General features: G+C 39.8%; 1 long non-coding RNA gene across 1 annotated transcript in view; it reads right to left on the reverse strand.

The window, feature by feature from the left end:
- Positions 1–1,725, reverse strand: part of LOC130708943 (uncharacterized) — a 30,513-nt gene extending 28,788 nt beyond the window's left edge. Inside the window, exon 1 of the long non-coding RNA XR_009009331.1 lies at positions 1,598–1,725. This is a non-coding gene — a long non-coding RNA (uncharacterized LOC130708943). The remainder of the gene's footprint in view (positions 1–1,597) is intronic.
- Positions 1,726–20,855: the final 19,130 nt, after the last annotated feature.

Here is a 20,855-nt window from a genome sequence, read left to right on the forward strand (position 1 = left end):
TTCTGTACATCTGGGCTGATGAATAATTAGCAGGAGGTGAGAGAAGATTTTTACCTCAACAGTAGACATAGAGAGAAGGAAGACTTTTTTTATTCATTGAAGTCAAGTCATAAGATCTCTTTTTCCCAAATGAGATAAGAGGTAGTGGATAGTAGAGAGATGGTAGGCCTTTCAGGCAGGGTGAGGCAAACCATGACATGTTCTGTGTGGAGAGAACTCGGATGTCAGCGGGCCAGGCAGAGGAGGCCCTGGTAGACATGAAGCACCCACCCTGGGTGGCTGGGAGCACAGATCTCTGTGGACAACGTGGGTGGCGGGCATGTGGCCCTCTCTTCCTCTTGCTGCCACTCAACCTGAGTCTTGTTGGGAAGACAGTGACAGAACTTTCTGGCCATTGGCTAGTTGATCCCACACTTCCTGAGCTGGGCACGGGGAGCCTGGGGCAGGAGGCGTGGAGTCTCGGGGCCACGCTGAGCTTTCCGACACCACCCTTGAGAATGTGGGAAACTTGGGTTCTTTCTGTTCCTTCCCAGAATGGACTCTAGTGGTTCCATCAGCCCCTCCCACCCTGTGCACCCCGCTTGCCTTCCTTGGTGTCCTTGCCGACCTGGGCGACCCCACTGCTCCCAGCAGGGGAGGTGGCCTAGTCTGCCTTCCTCCAATTTCCACCCACCTGTCTGCCTAACCTGGCCTTAGGCTGAACATTTTTTTCAGAATAAAATCGTGGTGGTGGTCAAAAAAAAAAAGAATTTTTTTTTTGCCTCAGTACAGTGGAGGCAAGAAAACTGCCTATTTGGAAGAACCCAGGGTTGTGGCATGACAGGGCATGGCAAGATGTGGCCTGTCATTGGTCAGGGTCGGGAAAGAGATGACAAAGATGAGTCAAGATGATCAACTTATGGAGAAGACTGACTTACTGAAAGAGAGGAACAAGTGAGAACAAGTGCCTGTTTGTTCAAACCAATTATTCAAGACAAATGACATGGTTTGGGGCAGAATATGAAGTAGTAGTACCTGCGTCTCAATTTCTTCATTTATAAGATAGGATAACACCACCTTTCAGGGCCTTGTGGTTTAAAGAGATAATTTAAATCATGTGGGATAGTGTCTGGTATTAGGCAGGACCTCCATAAATGGAAGCTACTGTTATTATCATTGATATTTACTTGTATGAAACCTATGTTGGCTTATATGTGGTAAAATAAACCCAAGGGTTTAATGGTACATGTAGAAAAAGTGTGAAAACTGTCAGTAAGATACCAGCTATGAGCCACCAGGAGGGCTCTGTAAAATCCCATGCAATAGGGAATAGTCACTTGCCAAGTCTGGCGTGGCCCAATCTGCAGCCACAAGTAAACTGGAAGATGTTTCCTTCTCCTTTTTTCCTCTCAGATGCTCAGTCCTCCAAGTGGCTTCCAACATTCACCTCCACTGAACCTCAGTGATAGAGATATTCTTCCTTAAAATTTCCAAAAAATCTAAGAATAGTTTTATCTACAAAGAAAGTCTCCCTTTTAATAAAGATACCTACCTATCAGGTTATATAACCCCTGTGAACTCCTTGCTGAGAAGGGGTGTGAAATTTTTAATGGCTTACCTGTGCTTTGCCTTTGCTTCCTGTTGCAGGTCATTATGCCACTCTCTTGATATTTCCTCCTGGTCACAAAATGGCCTTGAAAGCCCAGGCTTGTGGGCACAACATTCGTAGACCAGTACTTGTCAAACTTCCAGTGTATATAAGGATTGCATGGGCTCCAGTTAAAATGCAGACTGTGACTCGACATGTCTGGGGTAGGACCTGAGAGTCTAAAATTCTAACAAGCACCCAGGTTCCGCTGAAGCTGCTGGTCTGCAGAGTACACTTTGAAGAGCAAGCCGCTAGACCAGAAGGCAGGGTGAGCCATGTTTCTGGCTCATTGGCTGCTTCCTCATTTTTTGAATTTTAGGTCATCTGTGAGCAGCTCAGCAAAGCCCCTCCATCACCTTCCCGAGTCCTACCTAGCCCTACTGCTTAATCAGTATTTAAAGACCCAGCTTTAAATAAAAATGGTGCAGCTAACTCACGCTGCAGGGATTTCTGGATTCACACTGGGTGGATTTTGCTAATTGGTAAGGTCTGCCCTTATACCTGTTTACTGGGAAAATGACATGCATATTTTATGAAAGCACATTGAATTATGTATCTGTGATTACAGAAGATTAAGAAGAAAGTCAGTTCCAAAGAAAATTCTGTTTGTTAGCTGCCAAGAATTTAGCTGACTCACTTCTTCATTCTTTTTCTCTTTCTTTTGGAAAAACTTGCCCAGCCAACCACAAAATGGCTCTGGGAGACTCAGGTCCCAGCAGGATAAGGAGACAAGTATTCTCCTCTTTACAAAAATGCCCTTTCTTTCAAAGGTATTTATTTGAAATCTCTCTTTGCTATTTTCACATCAACTCTGAAGTTATTTTCCAGCAGAGTGTATATACATTTTAATCAGCATTATCTCAAGAGGAAATCCTATACTCTAATTAATGGCTCAAGGATTGTGTTAAGTATAACAATTGCCTGACAGTCATAGTTTTGTGTTAACTGTATGACTGCTGTTTGTGCTTCGTTTATTCAAAAGTCATATTATTATCATCTCCAGATAATCAACATTTACTTCCAGCATTCAGAGCATAAGCAAGGTGGTGCCGTACTGGCCAGCAATTTTGTTTAACGTGCCTCATTGCAGCATCTCAGCCCTCAGTGCGAAGAGGTCGTGCCTACTTGGTATTACTCTGTGTGGTGGAGATTAAGATGATGACAGGTTGCACTTTGTGATGCTTTAGGAAAATGTAACAAATTAAAGGGAAATCATGAGGTGCTCAATATATCTACAAAACACAATTCTTTCCCCTGTCTTTGTTCTTATTCTTCCTATATTTCAGCTTCACATGAGAGAAATCACCTCTGGCTTGTAGTGAATACTACATGAAGAAAGAATATTGAAGCATAAAACATCTGAAGGCAGCATTGTTTACTGGTGCTGTGTCGACCCACAGAGAAGCCCAAGGCAGAAGGAGAAGTCAATAATACTGATACTGTCTTTATTTAAACTGTTGGTATTTTATTCCCTGTTATAAGGGTTTTTGTATTAATTTTAATTTTTAAAGATATCACATTAAAATATTATTTATCTTTATTAGTTTTTTTAACACCCCCTTAAATTTTGTGCCCAAGATTAGAAACTTACCTTAGTCTTGGCCCTGTCATTAGAGAGGTGATAATCTATTTAACAAAGAAAAGAAGACCACTTACAAAGAAAAGGTTGAGTTGATGTCACTGCGTATTGAGCAAAAGGAAAAAAAATGACGGGTTGGGTTTTCATGAATTGGAAATCAAAGCTAATAAGGTGCGGATGTTTAGCTGATTTTTGAAGCTGAAGGGAGCAGAGGAGATGCTGTGAGCTTTCTCAGAAGGCTCTTCTGTGTCAAATTAAAATCATCTCATGAAAGAGACACCTTTGTTGCAATTAGACTTTATTAGTTTATCTGGGTTTTCTTTGTTTTAATAGGTCCTTTATATAGTAATTTGCAACTTGTATCAAAGCTGACTTTTAATGCACATGATTAAGAGGCTGAGAACCAACTGAGGTGGATACAGGAGGTAGCCATTCTCCCAAATGCCAGGAAATAGGATTGCTGTGATCTTACTTTCAAACCAAAGACTTCATCCTGGCAGTTGTAGCCTCCTTTTTCATTTTCATCTTGAGATAGTCCTTGGCACAAGCTTAGTTAGGAAGCTGGCTTTGATGGATAAACCACAGACTTCTAACTCACAGTTCATGTGATACTGGACAAATTAACCTCTAAGTTCACTATGTCTGTCTTCTCTTATGTTAAGAGGCATGAGTAATGTGTGACTGACATACATACCTTATCAGGTTTTTTCCAAAACAATTCATGTGAAGTTGCTTTGTAAATTATGCATTGCCATATTTATTGTCATGGGATGACCGTGAAGTCACTGAGATGTACATAGAAAACACTCATCCAGATTTATCCATAGGTAGTAAGTTGTAATTAAGGAACACATAGTTGCAATAAAAGTACAAAAATTTTAAATACCATCTCTCACCACCTCCTCTCTCTATTTAGTCAGTAGAGATACAGATGGATCCAATCAAGTTTAGTCAATCTATACCTAATCAGTTCAGTGACCAAGCCACCTCCACCCCACTACCCTTATGTGGATTATTGCAGTGGCCTCCACCTGGTCCACCTGGCTCTGCTCTTGATGTACACACCCCATGTCCCCCCACTCCTACTTACAATTTCTTCTCAGCTTAGCAGCCAGAAGAATGATTTTTAAATGTAAGTCAAAACACATCATTCTTCTGCTCAAAACCTACCAATGGTTTACCAACTCACTCAGCATAAAAGCCACATTTCTTACAAGGCCTATAGGACTTTCCAGAATCTTGTCTCTCATCACTTCTCCACATTGATCTTCCATCATCTCCCACTTGTTTCCTATATTCCTGCCGCATTGGCCTCCTCTCTGTTCTTTGTTTCCCTTGGGTCAATTCCTTAAGTTCTCAGTTCCTTGGTTTCCTAGTCTTTAAAATGGGCATAATAATAGTAAGAACTTCAGAGGATCATTGTTAGGATTAAATTAGCTAAAATATCTAGAACAATGTTTACACACAGTATTTAAAATATTCAGTATTATATTATTATCATAATTTTCATTACCTTTATCTGATTTTTTCAGAGTCTATAATGATTTGACTCTAGAACTGACAATAACCTCTGAAAGGGTCATATTACCTTGTTGCTTATTCATATGTAGCATCTTTGAGTCCCCACTGTAGATAAATAAAACTCAGAAAATTCAAATATTATAAAGTTTTCCTGGCCCTTGCTACTATGTCTTATGTGCTCACAGTTTTCCCTGAATTCTCCTTTCTTTATTCTTTGGGGAAAGTTAGGGTTTGTTTGTTTGTTTTCTATTTTCTCTTGTGTTCTTTCTTTCCATTTCAGTTTAATGCCATATTCCGTTTTGCCTTCATATTTATAATCCAATTTCTCCCAAATTTCACACCCTGCCTTCCACCCTTAGTCTTCAATTCTTTCTTCAAATTCACTCTGCCTTCTTACTCTCTCACATGGGAGCAAGGGTGCATTTATTTAAACTCTCTGGAAATCCTATATTTTGGTAGGAAAAGACTGGTTTTCTGGCAGTGGTAAAGATAGAGTAATTCCTTGAAGGAATGCATGATGGTGCCAGATTGTAGTCTGATAAATGGAACTTGAATACAAGGTAAAGATGTGGTCACAAGGAAAACAAAGACTCACTCACTGGTCCAGGGTACTGGGTCAGAATAAGTCCAGCAGCTAGGCTGACTTGATTATAAGTTTCAAACCACAACTCCATTGGTCCTTATGTTTTCTCTGCCTGGGAGGGAGACTGGAGTTAGGTAGGGACTAAGCCTACAGGTAGCATTAAAGCATCCCAAAGTGTGGGATAGGTAGGACTGGGGAAGGTAGTGAGTGCTAGTAGGGACAAGGTGGTGAAACTGAACAGGACCCTGTGGGACCTGCCCAGGGACAGATCCCCCTATGTTCCCCACCTCCTATTTGTAAAAAACTTCAGCTTCTTGGCCTTCCAAAGGGCAGATTTAATCAGAGAAGTGAAAAAATACAGAAACAAAAGAATAAAGTCAAGAAAGACAAAATAATAATAGTTTAGCCACAAAACAAATTCAAAGACATAAGTTCATCCTCAAAGTCTATAGGTAATATCCTGAGCCATATCCATAATTTGTTTTGCAGATGCTAAAACTCCTGCCAGGTGGAAGAAGTTAATGGCATAATGACCATGAGCACACAGCACTCAGACCACCTGGATCCTGAGGACTGAGTATGCTGACCCCGGTAACATCACCCCATTACCTCACCACCAACCAATCAGAGACTTGTGCATGAACTGATCAGGCTGCCTGCAACCCACACCCCTGAACTTACCTTTAAGACTCCTTCTCTGAAAGCATCAGGGAGTTCGGGCATTTTGAACATAAGCTGCCCATTCTCCTTGCTCGGTACCTTGCAGTAAATGCTATATTTTCCTTCACCACAACCTGGTGTCAGTAGATTGGCTTTGCTGCATGTTGGGCAAATGGACCTGAGCTTGGTTCAATAACAGTGGGAGCGGTAGGCCAATACGTTCACTCATTAGCCTTTTCTTGTTTTAATAGGAAGGACAGAGCTATCTTATTCAATTTATATTTTGTGAAAGAGTTTAAGCTTAATAATTTTAATACCTAAGTCTGCATTCACTTTTTTTAAAGCACAGTTAAATGGAAAATAGCCTCCTCAGTGGCTCATATCTATAAGAAGCCAAATGGTTTGGATCAAAGTACTTTTACCAAAGCACCAGCAACAGCCTGTATGAATAAAATTATAAGGACAGAAAGAGCAATTCAGAGGAAAGAGCATAGCTTGGGGATAGGTCTTGGAAATTCAAATAAAGTGAGAGGGAAAATTGTGGTATTTAAGGAACCAATCTTCTTCTTCTGTTCACTGAGCCAGGCTTCAGTTTTCTTGTTCCAACAATGGACATAGTAATTACCTCAAGAAATGCTATAGGAATTAGAGGAGATAATATAGGGAATGTCTTCACTGTAATGTCCAGCACATGGATGAGTGCCTATATTAGTTTTCTATTGATACGTAACAAATAACCAAAAACTTAGTGTCTTAAAATCACAGACATTTATTATCTCACAATTCTGTCAATCAGAAGTCCAAGCACCGCGTGGCTGATTTCTCTGCTCAGGGTCTCACCAAGCTAAAAATCAAGGTGTTGGCTAAGCTGCATTTCCCTCTAGAGACCTGACTGGAAAAGAATTCCTTTTCAAGCTCATTCAAGTTGTTCGCAGAATTCGGATCCTAGTTAGCTTCATCTGGAGACTGTTCTCAGACCTAGAGGCCACTCTTAAGGATGAGGATCACATGGTCCCTTTCATATTCAAAGCCCAAAACGGAGACTATCCCTCACATCGAATCTCTCTCATACTTTCAAGCTCTGTGACTTCAGAGAGAGCTCACCTGATTAGGTCAGGACCTCTAAAATAATCTCCACTTTGGTTACCTCAAAGCCAACTGAGTAGTAACCTAATCACGGGAGTAATATCCCATCATTGTCACAGATCCACCCACACTCAAGGGAAAGAGATTATACAGGCAAGTATGAGGGAGGGGGTGGGAGTAGGCAGCCATCTTAGGACTCTGCCTACAGCAGTGTCCATTAAATGATTGTTATTATTTTTTGTTACTGAGGTATAAATTAAGTAGACTCCCTAGGTAGGAACAATACTTCTAGTCAATAAGAATCCCATATTGTATGGTGAGGTATTCCATAGAGGTAAAACATGTGTATAACAGATTCTCATAGGTAAGGATGCCTGGAAAATTTAAGGGGATTAGCACTTCTTAACTTAGAGGTCTGAGAGGTGACTTAATGCTGACCCAACAACCAACCATATGTGAAATCATATTTGGCTTCAAATCCACTCTGGGCAAGAAAGGAGAAAACATAAACTAGAGCACACAGTTATTATCTGGAGCACGCTGGAGGGGAAGATAAAGCTAGGTGTAAAGACTGTAAAACTAAATTTAGTTGGCAAGGGGGCTGTTCAGTCTCTGTGTCTGGAAATCTTCTAAACTAAGGCAAATGATCCTATATTTGATGTGCTTTAGGTAAGGTGCTCCCTGAAACCAAGAGGCAAGCTAAATGTTGTATTCATTCCTTCCAGCCCTAGGACTTTGCACCTAAGGGGGCAACACTCCTATTGAATCAGTGCTTTCCCCAGGATCCATCCCAGCATTGAATTGTGTCTGTGAGAAAGAATGTTGTTAAGTCAGGATTCCTTGATTAAGACTAGTTAATGTAAACACTGAAAAGCCCAAGTATTATTAATACAGCTTTTGGCAGCAATAACAGAAAGAAGAAAGAGCTGTAATAGAATAACAAGAAAAATAAATTCTGATCCTCTTTTCCCCGTCCACCCCTCATATCCCATTTGGTGATATGAGGGTCAGAATTGAGCAGGACTTGGATGTTTTGCTCTCACATGTCATTGTTGTACTGAGCCCTTCCAGGCATGTGCAGAGCTCATGCTCAGGAGATTAACTTTCCAAAGCCAAAATGCTTGACCAACTTGAAATCTGTGGAATTTATTGTTATTTTCATCATTGAACCATGAAAAGTAAATTCCACAAATAGATTTCTAATACCCTCTCCCATCAGGAAATATCTCTAACTTCTTAAAGTGTCCAAGAGTTAAAGAGAGCTGGGAGACATATCATTATGTTAGTCTATTTACAAATATTCTTTTTCTTTTTTATATCTGGGATTTTTTACTTGAGAAAGAGGAATTGTTGTTCTGATTACTGTCAGTTTCTCTGGATAATGTGGTTTTATCACCAGAAGCCTTGAATACTTTTCTTTTTAACTTGACAGCAAAGAGAAGTATAGTTTCCTTTGACATAACTTGGACAAAAAAAAAAATCCATAAACTAGTAGAACAAGAAGACACTGGATAAAATGAACAATTATGTTTTGGTTTTTTTTTTTTTTTTCTTTTTTCAGGAAGACAAAAAATCTAATTTGTTCCTCCTGAGAACTTTTATTATTTGGAAAATGAATGGCAACTCTTGATGAACATTGAGAATCATCTTGAAAGGGAACTTTTTATAGTCATTTCATAAATAAGGTGATTGCAGAAGACAAAAGCATATATATATTTTTAAATTGAAGTATAATTGACATATTAGTTTCAGGAATACAATATAATGATTCAATATTTGCATATACTGCATAACAATCACCAAAATAAGTGTAGTTAACACTCATCACCATACACAGTTACAAAATTTTTTATCTTGTGATGAGAACTTTTACAATTAAATATCTTAGCAACTTTCAAATATGCAATACAGTATTATTAACTATAGTCACTGTACTGTACTTATTTATTTTGTAACTGGAAGATTGAACATTTTGACCCCTTTCACCTATTTCGCTCATCCCCCAACCCCCTGCCTCTGGCAGCCACCAATCTGTTCTCTGTGTCTATGAGTTTGTTTGTTTGTTTTTACAGTCTACATATAAGTGAGATTTTATGTTTCTCTATGTTCTTGATTTTAATGAGGTACATGATTTTCTCCTACCATTGAAAATTCAAGTATCTGGTCTTGAATTTCAACAAGCATTTATAACTTGTTGATCTACTTCTGGAGCTAAAGTAGTATTCTAACAAACATTGTCCTTGCCTTTAAGTAACTGATTAAAGGCTTAAAGAAAATGGAACATTAATGTGAACATGATAGTCAGTAAGAATTTGTGAACACTGAGGAAAATGCTCTAGATAAATGATCCAACAACAAAAGAAGGATTATGAATATACCTCAGACTAATGATTGACTGGGTATTCTGGGAATACATTTTTGGGGACAGTGGGTTCCAAAGGAAAACTAACACTGGTTAAACATGTACAGCATGTAAAATCTCTTTTACTTAGACCGCCTCACTTAATGGAAAGATGGTGGAGAGAAGGAATGTTTATTGAGAGTTAGTGATGTACAGACACATTGAGAGGCACTGTCCAGGTACCATCTCAGGTGTCACCAATTTCTCACAACGATCCTGTAAGTATCATTGGTTTTACAGATAATCTCCCAGAGCCTCAAAGTCTTTGACTTATTGGCTCTGATTACTATTGCTGTATAAGAATTTGCCCAGGGCTTCCCTGGTGGCGCAGTGGTTGAGAATCTGCCTGCCAATGCAGGGGACACGGGTTCGAGCCCTGGTCTGGGAAGATCCCACATGCCGCGGAGTGACTAGGCCCGTGAGCCACAATTACTGAGCCTGCGCGTCTGGAGCCTGTGCTCTGCAACAAGAGAGGCCGCGATAGTGAAAGGCCCGCGCACCGCGATGAAGAGTGGCCCCCACTTGCCGCAACTAGAGAAAGCCCTCGCACAGAAACGAAGACCCAACACAGCCATAAATAAATAAATAAATATTTTTAAAAAACAGAATTTGCCCAAATTTAGTTTAAAACAACTTTTCTCTCTCTCTCCAGATTTGTTGGTCGGGAATTTGGAAAGAAATTCGCTGGCCAATTCTCACTTAGTCTCTCAGATGGTAGCAGCCAGAAGGCAGTGGGGCTTCAGTCCTTTGGCTTCAGTCCTGGACTTCCCAGGTGGCTCACCTGTATGACTGGCAGAGGCTACTGGCTATCAGCTGGGAGCTCAGAGAGGACCGTTGACAAGAACACCTATATATAGCCTCTCTAAGCATGGTGGTCTCAATATAACTAGACTTCTTCCACGATGACTGGCTTCCCCCAAAATAAATGCTCCACAGGACTAGGTAGAAGCTACGTGGACTTTTCTGACTAGCCTCGAGAAACACTAGCATCACTTCTGCCATATTCTGTGGGTTGAAGCAATCAGAAGCCCACCAAGACTCCAGAGAAGGGGACATAAACCTTACTTCTTAATGAAACAAATGTCAAAATATGTGTGGGCCATGTTTTAAAATTGCCATACTTGCTCAGAAACAGCCAGTAAGAGCCCACTAAAATTAATTATAAACAATAAAACCTCTGCATGCAACTCACGGTGTATAGTGAAAGGGTTTTCAAGTTTGCAACTAATAGAAATTTAGTGCTAGTAAGGGTGAGACTAAAAGAGGTTATAGGTTTGTGAACCAGATCACAGGAAAAGCAGGATGAATCTGGCTCTAGTCAAGAGTGGTACACAGTACCAATGTGGAAGCTTTATCCTTAAACTGCGTCTGTGTCTCTGTGCATGCTGGCTGTTTGTCATGCTCTGTAGACCACTATCTTCACAATACTCCTGGTACCAGCCAGAAGGAAGGGACTCCTGCTCCTTGGCTCAAATATGAAATATTTTAGAGAATGATTCAGGAGCCCAGTTTTTGTCACATATACACACCTGTTCAATCCCTATGGCAGGTCCTATTTGAGTCATGTGGTTAGAACAATCATTACTAGAAAACTGAGAGGTGGATGGAACGGGAAGAAAATTTTCACTGTATGGGAATCTAGAGAGTTTACAGTAATTAGTGAGCTACCGAATTATTTTGCTGAGAACTGCTTTGGGAAACTTCTGTAAACCTTGCACAGAAAGGAATCAGTCTTCAGTTCTCAGTAAACCTTTTGTTGTCCAGAGAATCCCTGGAAAAACTGAGTGAGAGGCTGATTTAGCTGGTAGAGTAACAGCCAGAAGGGAGAGCTGATGCACAGCCTTCACTGCCTTCATCTACAAATTGCCTATCAGGTATTTTCACTTGATTATCTCATTTATCCACACATCAGCTAAGCTCTATAGGGCAGGTTTTATCTTCACTTTTCATATAAGAAACCTGAGACCCAGGGATTTTAAATGACTTAATCCCAGTCACACAGGGAATGAATGCTAGAGCTAGGATTTAAACTCAGATTCCCCCTCCTAGTCCAGTACACATTCCATGTTGCCACAGATTCTCCTGACGTACAACTTCAGACTCTTTGATGGCACAATAGATGGAAAAAGTCTCCTCTACTGGAGGGTCCAACCACTCAACTATTTAATCTTGGAGTAGCTGCCAGTTGGAGCAATTATTGGCCTCTATAGACTAGATCAAACCTGCCATTTTTATGGATGTAATTTATAAAAGTAAATTTCTCTTGCCAAGATTATCCTTCTCAAATATGTAGACACTGTCTACAGCTTCCCATCACACACATGCTAGAGTCCACCTCCCTTAGCAAGGTTTACAAAGCCCTTTATCATCTGATTATAACCCACAGTCAAGATTGTTCTCTTATCCTCACCTCGCCCTCTTCAATAGGCCAATCACACAATCTAACTCTCGAAGAAAACTCAAGCCTTTCTCTATATACCCTGTCAACTTCCTCAGCTCTACCACCTAGGAAAAAGGCCTCTTTATAAGTCAAGAACTGAATGGACTTCCAGGACAAACATTGGACATCAATCTTTCAGAGAGGTCTTCTAGTAGGGAGAGTAAGAATTTTATTATTACAACTGAGGGCAATGCCTTCTTGGCTCTTGTGGATTGCCTTACCTTCTCATTTATTTTTTTGTTCACATTTGACTAAGGTGGTAGGATGCCTGCTGCCCAGAATGGACACCTGAAAGGCCTAATAGGACCAGAAGAGAATCTAGGAGAGAAGGCATGGAGAACATATCTTAAGCCAGCTTTTTCTAGGTCTCAGAGAAACATAAGTAAATACACATTTCTTTCTCCATTCTTTTGCCTTTTCTTTTCTCACAATAAGAGTGGTAAGATTCAGAGGACCAAGATCAGGGTATAAGCCTGAAGGGAAGAGGCTGAGTTGAGGTCATTCTGTCCTATTCTAGTTATATACTCTGCTAAAGGGTCAAAAGGAGTCCCATAGATGTTTGCAAACAGAAGAGTTCAAGAGGTTTGGAAACCACAGAGGGTAGTAAGGGCCAGTGTAGAACTAGAAATACAACAGGTTTTCATTTTCGAAGGTCCTATGTGCATAAATGGAAAATACAGAAGCAGTTGGATGTTTTAAAAAAGAAAGTGTAGCAAAGAAATATTCAGCAGCTTTGATTCATGGAGTGTTTATGATTCCAGACACCCAGTGCTTCGGTGGGGGTCCCAGAATGTACTCCAAATCTGATATATGTGTGACTCATAAATGTTTATTGGATATATGAATCAACAAATATCAAATAAATAAAATGCATTAGCTTCAACTTCTTTTGCCTGGTTCCCAAGGAAACCAGATTTGGTCAACTGGGTTCCATGGCAAGGTGAGGAAATGGCCTTGGGCAGACTTCACAAGATATCTGTAGCTCCTGAAGTCAGATGTGGTTGGCTCAGGACCACTTTGTAGGTTCTTAGATCCTTGGCTAAAAATGAAACCAAGACGTCCTGAAAACTTTCTATGCCCAAATTAAGAAAAAAGCTCTAAAAGACACTTCATTTGCTTGTGAAAACACAATGAAAAGAATATATAACCACTTTTGCTTCCACAGGTTGTATAAAAACATAGGCTATATATTGCTTTCCTTTTGAAAGATTTCTTAAGAATCAAATGATTGAAAAGTGATTGATGGCAACTTTGATATAAACATAACTGTCATTGAGGATTTCTTAAACTCAGGTGATTTTATAAAAATTTCAGTCCATGAATCTATAAGAGTTTTGGTTTGGTTAACATAGCCACACTAATCATCTGCCAAACTATGAAGTATGAAGTTTTTCTTTGGTGTTCCAAATCTCCCTTTTCTGCAACCCACTTTCCTTCTTATTTCCCTCCTCTATTACTGCAGGCCCATCCTCCACTGGGAAGAAACTGTTCCAATTAAACTCACACACAGAAATGATGATAATCATGATGATGATGACAATGGTAATACCTACTATTTATTTAGTGCTAACCATTGACATGTTATTTCCTCAAAACTTATGAGCCAGGTCAGGCTTTACCTGCACTATTTCATTTAATCCTCTCTACCCTATGAGATCAATATTCTTTTTTCCATTTTACAGGTGATAAAACTGACACTACCAAATGGAAATGATTTGTAAAAAGTCCCACAGCTGGTGAGTGGTAGAGCTGAAATTCAGTCTCCTATTTATATGATTTCTGAGTCCATTTCCTTTATTATTCTAATGAAAGTAATAATGAGCTGCTAAAAGTCCACTTGTTACCTGTCCTTGCAATTCTTTCATTTTAAAAGAGAACCAGCCATAGAAAGTGGTGCTTAATAGAAAGTTAAGAATTAGAATTGGTGTGGCTCCTAGCATGAGTAATTGGCTAGTGCAGAAAATATTTTCAAATTGCTGAGAAAGTACTTTCCAGAATCTCCCAAATCACAAATCACACCACATAGAGAAATTGTCTGCACTTTGTGAGTGAAATGGGGATTAAGAGACCCAAATGATAACACCAGTTATGCTATTGCCTAGATCCAGGCTTTAAGTGTCTCATCTGTAAAATGAAGAAGGGAGACTAGATCACCTACAGGGATTGTTTCAGCCCCAACACCCCATTTTTGAAGGCTTGATTGCGTATTGAATGTATATAGGGAACCGATCTTAGGGTTATTTGGTAGTACTAAAATCCTTGTTTCTTTTCCTTTTAGAACTCTAGTTTCTCAGCCTTATGTAAGTCTTCTCTGAGGTGAAAGATATCCTGTAAAACACAGTGAAGGCAATTCTTCAGTGAATGTCATTACAAATTACAGTCCTGAAACTAATTCATCTCGTAACCAACTTCCCTAGGAATTGGTAGTGAAGACTTACTGTGGTTTCCAGCCCCTTTCATCTTCAAAGCTCTTACTAAAACATCTAATTAATCTTCAAAATGTCACTAATGTAGGCACAATCCAAGTGCTTCTCTTGCATTCCTGTCATATCTCCGTGTCAATCATATTCTTTGAATGATGGCATCAGAGGATACCAGAGAGATTTTTTAGTTGAAAATCACATCTGGTGCTTGATTCTCACAAATATTAATTCTTACAAAGTGCTCATACAGTGTAGTGGATAATTTGGGGATATTTTCTCAGCACAAGGACCAAGAATTTCCCCCTCTGTCTATAAGTTGTCATCCAAACCAAGTAGAACCCCAAGTAGCTAGGTGAGTACAACATGACTCCTTACCTAGTTGGTGTTGATTGGACTTAGGTTGAACATCTCCAGCAAGCTGGACCAGGCTACCCTTCTCCATAACAAAGAATGGGCATGAAGCTACTACAACCTCAGTCTGGACTGGTTTCTTAAATGGAGTTGATAATCTTGGAAGTGGTAGTACATCTACCTTCCTCTGTGAGCCAATCTGCAAAAGTAGAAAAAATGAAGCAGATGTGCAATAAGGAATAGAGATGTAATACAGAGAGAAGAGTACTCCCTGAATTTCCCCTTGGTTTTTCATTTACTGGTTACAACTCTTGGCCGAACCTCTGAATTTGTGTCAAATTATTATCTTCACTTGTATCTCCAGTCTATGCTTGAAAAACTCTAGTAACAGATGAGTCACTAGATTTTTTCCTACCACCTCTCACAACTTCTTGTTCTTTCCTTCTGAAACTCTTTGGGTCCAGAGTATGACTTTTGTTTATCTTCCTCCAGTTGGAGTGATGTAGAAGAAGAGATAGGGGGAAAGGAACTGATTATTTCTCTCTATTTCAGCTGGCTTCTTTTAAATTCATATTTCACTGATAGAACATTGTTTCTTGTCTCTTTTCCAGGAAGACTGTCACAGAATTATATCTATTCTCTGCAGTATTGTAATAGGAAATATAACAACATAAACCCACAGCCTAACTGATTTTCAGGTAGGCATAAAAGTGGAAAGAATAGAAATTTTAAAATAGCAATGAATGCTAATATTTTCTCATATTTCTAAATTTATGATTTGGCCTTTCTACTTAATTGACTCAATCCCTTATGTTTTTAGGTTGTGCCCCACTGTGTCTTAAAATCGTGGACTGTCAGACTAAATCAAAAGAAGAACATTACTTAAAATGTGCACAACTATAAATAATCCCTTTCTGAGTCCCCTGTCTGATGCAACTTGGAAATGGCTATCAATAAAGCCTGAAGAATGGGTCTGCAATTGATAGCACTGACACTTTAATGGAGTCTGGAAATTTAGTACTTAACCCATGGTTAGGTGTTGAAATGTCCTTTTGCCTGACCTGAAGTGAATTGTTCCCTCCATCCCTGCTTTACTACCTTGACGCCCACCCTATCTCTAAAGGTGGCCTAGGAGACTAGGTCTGGGTGGTACCACTGTAGGAAGGGACTGAGTAGCATGTAAATAAAGAATGTCAGGAAAAGTAGGGGATGTGTGGAGGGAAGCATTAAAGAAAAGAGGCCTCTGGAGCCAAATTGAAATTCAATCTCTGTCATGGTTGTGCCCTGCCCTGGAGCATGGGGATGGGCATCAGAGCTTTGCTGTTTCCTACATCTGTCTGAGATGGTCATCTTGTACCAGGCAATAGAGGCGCGAGCCCACTCATGTAGATAGTGAAATGCTCCTTAAAAAGACACAGGGTAAGAAATTTATCTATAAACCCCCCTCAGAATATACTCACTAGCTGATTTGGCATTATGACATTTCATTCACTTGCTCAGCTCATCAAAAACATTTTTCTACAATGAGCACCTACTATGGGCACTATTGGCATATTATTTATATAACTGTCTCATAGTAGTTCTTAAAGTGTGGTTCCTGCATCAGCAGCATTCCCATTGTCTGGAATTTGTTAGAAATGCAAATTATTGGGGCCCACCTAGGAAATTTTGGGTTTGGGGTTGAGTAATCTGTGTTTCAACCAGCCCTTCAGGTAACCTTGATGTCCACTGAAGTTGGAGAACCACTGCATTGCTCTAGAGACCATCAATTTTAGGCAGGAAATCTATTTAATCCAGTCCCTTGAAATGATATGCTTCCTCCTTAGCAGTTCAATGATGAACTATACTTTTAGCTTCAGGCAAAAGTTAAAATCAATAAATTGATTCAGTCTTTATTTAAAATTTAGATAATTTGTTCACCAAAAAATTTTGCCTTAGTTTTGATTTTTAAAAATATTTGTCTTGGGGACTTCCCTAGAGGTCCAGTGGTTAAGACTTTGCACTTCCCCTGAAGGGGGTGCGGGTTTGATCCCTGGTCAGGAAACTAAGATCCTGCATGCCACGAGGCACAGCCAAAAAAAAAAAAAAAAAAAGAAAAAAAAAGAAAGGCTAACATAGCTGGATGTATGAATAAAGGCTCCTTGGTATCTTAAAAAAAATTTTTTTAAATAAAAATATTTGTCTTAATTACTGAGCTTTATTGGTGACCCCCTAAATTTTGTCCCTGGAGTGAATGACTCACTTGCATACCCTAGTTCTGGCCCTGGAGAAGATTTTCACATCCAGGAGAGAGAACAGACCTTCAGAGCAGTCAACTTAATGCTACCTGGATTGTGGAGGAGAGCAGGACAGTCATTCTGGAAGTGGGCTTGGGGGCCTCACACCTCAGCTGCACAGCAGAGGACCTTGTACACACAAACTTAAGAAGGCTGTCACTGCGGGTGGTCAGGGTGGAAATTTTGTAGAATTGCAAGCTTGGGAGATTTTTTTTTTTCCAAACACCACTTTGTTCAACGAATTCAACTAATCACCAAGTGTTGTCATGTTTCTTTTGTCTTTTGCTGTTGTTGCTGTTGGAGTATAGTTGCTTTACAATGTTGTGTTAGTTTCCACTGTACAGCAAATTGAATCAGCTATATGTATATATATATCCCCTCTTTTTTGGATTTCCTTCCCATTTAGGTCACCGCAGAACACTGAGTACAGTTCCCTGTGCTATACAGTAGGTTCTCATTAGTTATCTATTTTATACATAGTATCAATAGGGTACGTATGTCAATCCCCATCTCCCAGTTCATCCCATCCCCGTTCCCCCTTGGTATCCATATGTTTGTTCTCTATGTCTGTGTCTCTATTTCTGCTTTGGAAATAAGATCATCTACACCATTTTTTTAGATTCCACATATATGCATTAGTATATGATATTTGTTTTTCTCTTTCTGACTTACTTCACTCTGTATGACAGACTCTAGGTCCACCCACATCTCTACAAATGACCCAATTTTGTTCCTTTTAATGACTGAGTAATATTCCATTGTATATATGTACCACATCTTCTTTATCCATTCCTCTGTTGATGGACATTTAGATTGCTTCCATGACCTGGCTATTGTAAATAGTGCTGCAATGAACATTGGAGTGCATGTGTCTTTTTGAATTATGATTTTCTCTGTGTATATGCCCAGGAGTGGGATTGCTGGGTCATATGGTAGCTACAGTAATCAAGACAGTTTGGTACTGGCACAAAAACAGAAATGTAGATCAATGGAACAGGATAGAAAGCCCAGAGATAAACACACACACATATGGTCACCTAATTTATGACAAAGGAGGCAAGAATATACAATGGAGAAAAGACAGCCTATTCAATAAATAGTGCTGGGAAAACTGGACAGCTACATGTAAAGAATGAAATTAGAACACTGCCTAACACCATATACAAAAATAAACTCAAAATGGATTAAAGATCTAAATGTAAGGCCAGGCACTATAAAACTCTTAGAGGAAAACATAGGCAGAACATTCTTTGACATAAATTGCAGCAAGATCTTTTTTTGACCCACCTCCTAGAGTAATGAAAATAAAAACAAAAATAAATAAATGGGACCTAATTAAATCCAAAATCTTTTGCAGAGCAAAGGAAACCATAAACAAGATGAAACGACAACCCTCAGAATGGGAGAAGCAAACGACATTTGCAAGTGTCGTTGCAAAACAACATTTGCAAATGAAGCAACTGACAGGGATTAATCTCCAAAATATAAAAACAGCTCCTGCAGCACAATATCAAAAAAACAAACAACCCAATCAAAACTGTGTGGAAAACCTAAATAGACATTTCTCCAAAGAAGACATACAGATGGTCAAGAGGCACATGAAAAGATGCTCAACATCACTAATTATTAGAGAAATGCAAATACAAACTGCAATGAGGTATCACCTCACACTGGTCAGAATGGCCACCATCAAAAAATCTACAAACAATAAATACTGGATAGGGTGTGGAGAAAAGGGAACCCTCTTGCACTCTTGGTGGGAGTGTATTCAATAAATTGATACAACAGCTATGGAAAACAATATGGAGGTTCCTTGGGAGATGCTATTTTTTTAATCTCAGGGATTTAAACAATACTTTCAAATGTGGTCATAACATCCTTCAGACTTCCCTGCTTATGAACACAGTTTCAGCCAGAGGTGACTGCTAATTTATTTGCTTCTGAGTGAACCCCTGCTAATCAGGATGAACTAACTTGATTTAATGTGTCGTGTGTGCCTATAGTTATTTTCCATTTTCTTCTGCAGTTATGTCTGATTAATCACTGAACTGTGACAAGAGGGAAGCAATTCATGTTGTGGGCCTGGAACTCATATCCACCTGTACTTTTACCTACAAAAGAACAGAGTTGCCAAGGATAGGGCTTGACAGCCCAGTGCTCAGTAAGCCAACAACCTTCCTTCTGTCCTCTTTCTTTTCATTCGTTTTTTCATTCCAAACAGCAGGAGCAAAAAGAAGAATACAAAAGCCATGCATTTTTTTAAACTAAAAATCATAGTTTAATTAAATGAATTCAATGACTCTGTCTCAATAGGTTTTTTATTTTGGAATAGATAAAGCAAGCTGTCAGTGCCCCCCTTTCCCAGCTAAACTCATCTGCAGGCCCCAAGGTCATGGAAGCTACTGGCTTATTCTAGAACAATTTCTGATCCAGACTGGCAGCAAATTTAGTAGGATCTGCCTCAGCAGCTATTGGAACAGTAAATATGGTGGTGCTCCTCCCAGATCCCTTCTTTAAATCTGATTCACTCAGTCCCTGACTTCTGGGACTATCATCTGTTGACAGCTTCAGCTACATCTCTCACTGGAATCCTTAGTATCTGGGATCAGCTTTGTCCAAAGCTTTACCATTTACCCAGGAAGCATCCTGCAACCAAAAATATGTTAAGGTAGGGAGACAAAGGCCTTCTTGGAACTCAATTTGGGACACTCTGAGACATCTCAGCTCCAAAGCTCTCAACAGAATCAGCTGAGGCCTCAGTTGCAAATCAGCAACTCTCCTTCTTCCCAATCCTGCCTTCCTCACTTCCTTAAAATTATGTTTCTTTAGAGTCCCCATCTTCCCTGCCCCCGACATCCCTGACCAACTATCCATCTCAGCGTCTCAGTATCTGTTGCCAGAGAACCCAATTCAAGTGTCAGAAGTGGTTCTGTAAATGGGATTACAGTCTGAAGACTGTAAGTAGGATTTTGGAGATAGATGATTCACTGGCTGACTGGCAATGAAGATTCCATCTCTAGTGGTAGGTGGAGAATGAATAGCCCCTGAAATGTTGTAACAGGGCAGTTGTTAAAATGCTCACTTGTGGTAACCTGGGATAAGATTTTGGTCTAAGAGGATTCATTGGCTTATATAATATTTCTGGTGCTGAAGGAAGATGAAGGAAATGATAGCCATAAGAAAGAACCATGGAGTTGGGTGTTAAGTACCAATAATTAATTGAAGAGATATAATAGGCTCAGGGTGATAAATCACCAATTCAAGACAGAATGTGAAGGCAAGAGAGGACTCTTTGGCAGCACTTAAGTTACTCCTGTGACTAGAGGAACAGACTCAAGATCAGGCCCAGGACTTAGTCATGAAAGTAGTGAGAATTAGGAGAAAATCAAACTCTCTACCACAACAGACTTCCTATGCCAAAATTAGGACTCCATCAGGGAAGGAGTGGGACCCTGAGACTTGGGACAGGGATATCTGTGTAGATTCATTTGAGAACTCCCAGATTTCTCTGAGTGTGTTGGGTATATAGAAGTGACCCACTCTTTCCTTAAAGATAATACAAAGACCTCAAATGAGGATGGTGTCTTACAAGGTTCACTTATACCCTCCCAGAAACCAGACATATAACAAGAGTCTAAAACTAAGCCTGTGCTGGGTCTGCTAAGGGAAGAGAGGAATTATACTCTGCAGGAGCTGTAGAATTTGGCCAATACATTCTGGTAGGAAGTGGAAAAAATATATGGAACTGGATCTTGAGGGTTCTCGGTCAAGGGAAATTAAATATAAGGCTGGCTAAGGGAGAGTTTATTGATATGAGTGTACTCTCACATAATATGGGACATAACACCCTAGCAAGGACCCTGCGAGTTGGTGCTAACATGCTCCTAAAATGTCCCTTGAAAACTTGG

The sequence above is a fragment of the Balaenoptera acutorostrata genome, chromosome 9 (assembly GCF_949987535.1).
Source record: "Balaenoptera acutorostrata chromosome 9, mBalAcu1.1, whole genome shotgun sequence".
Classification (NCBI taxonomy): Eukaryota; Metazoa; Chordata; class Mammalia; order Artiodactyla; family Balaenopteridae; genus Balaenoptera; species Balaenoptera acutorostrata.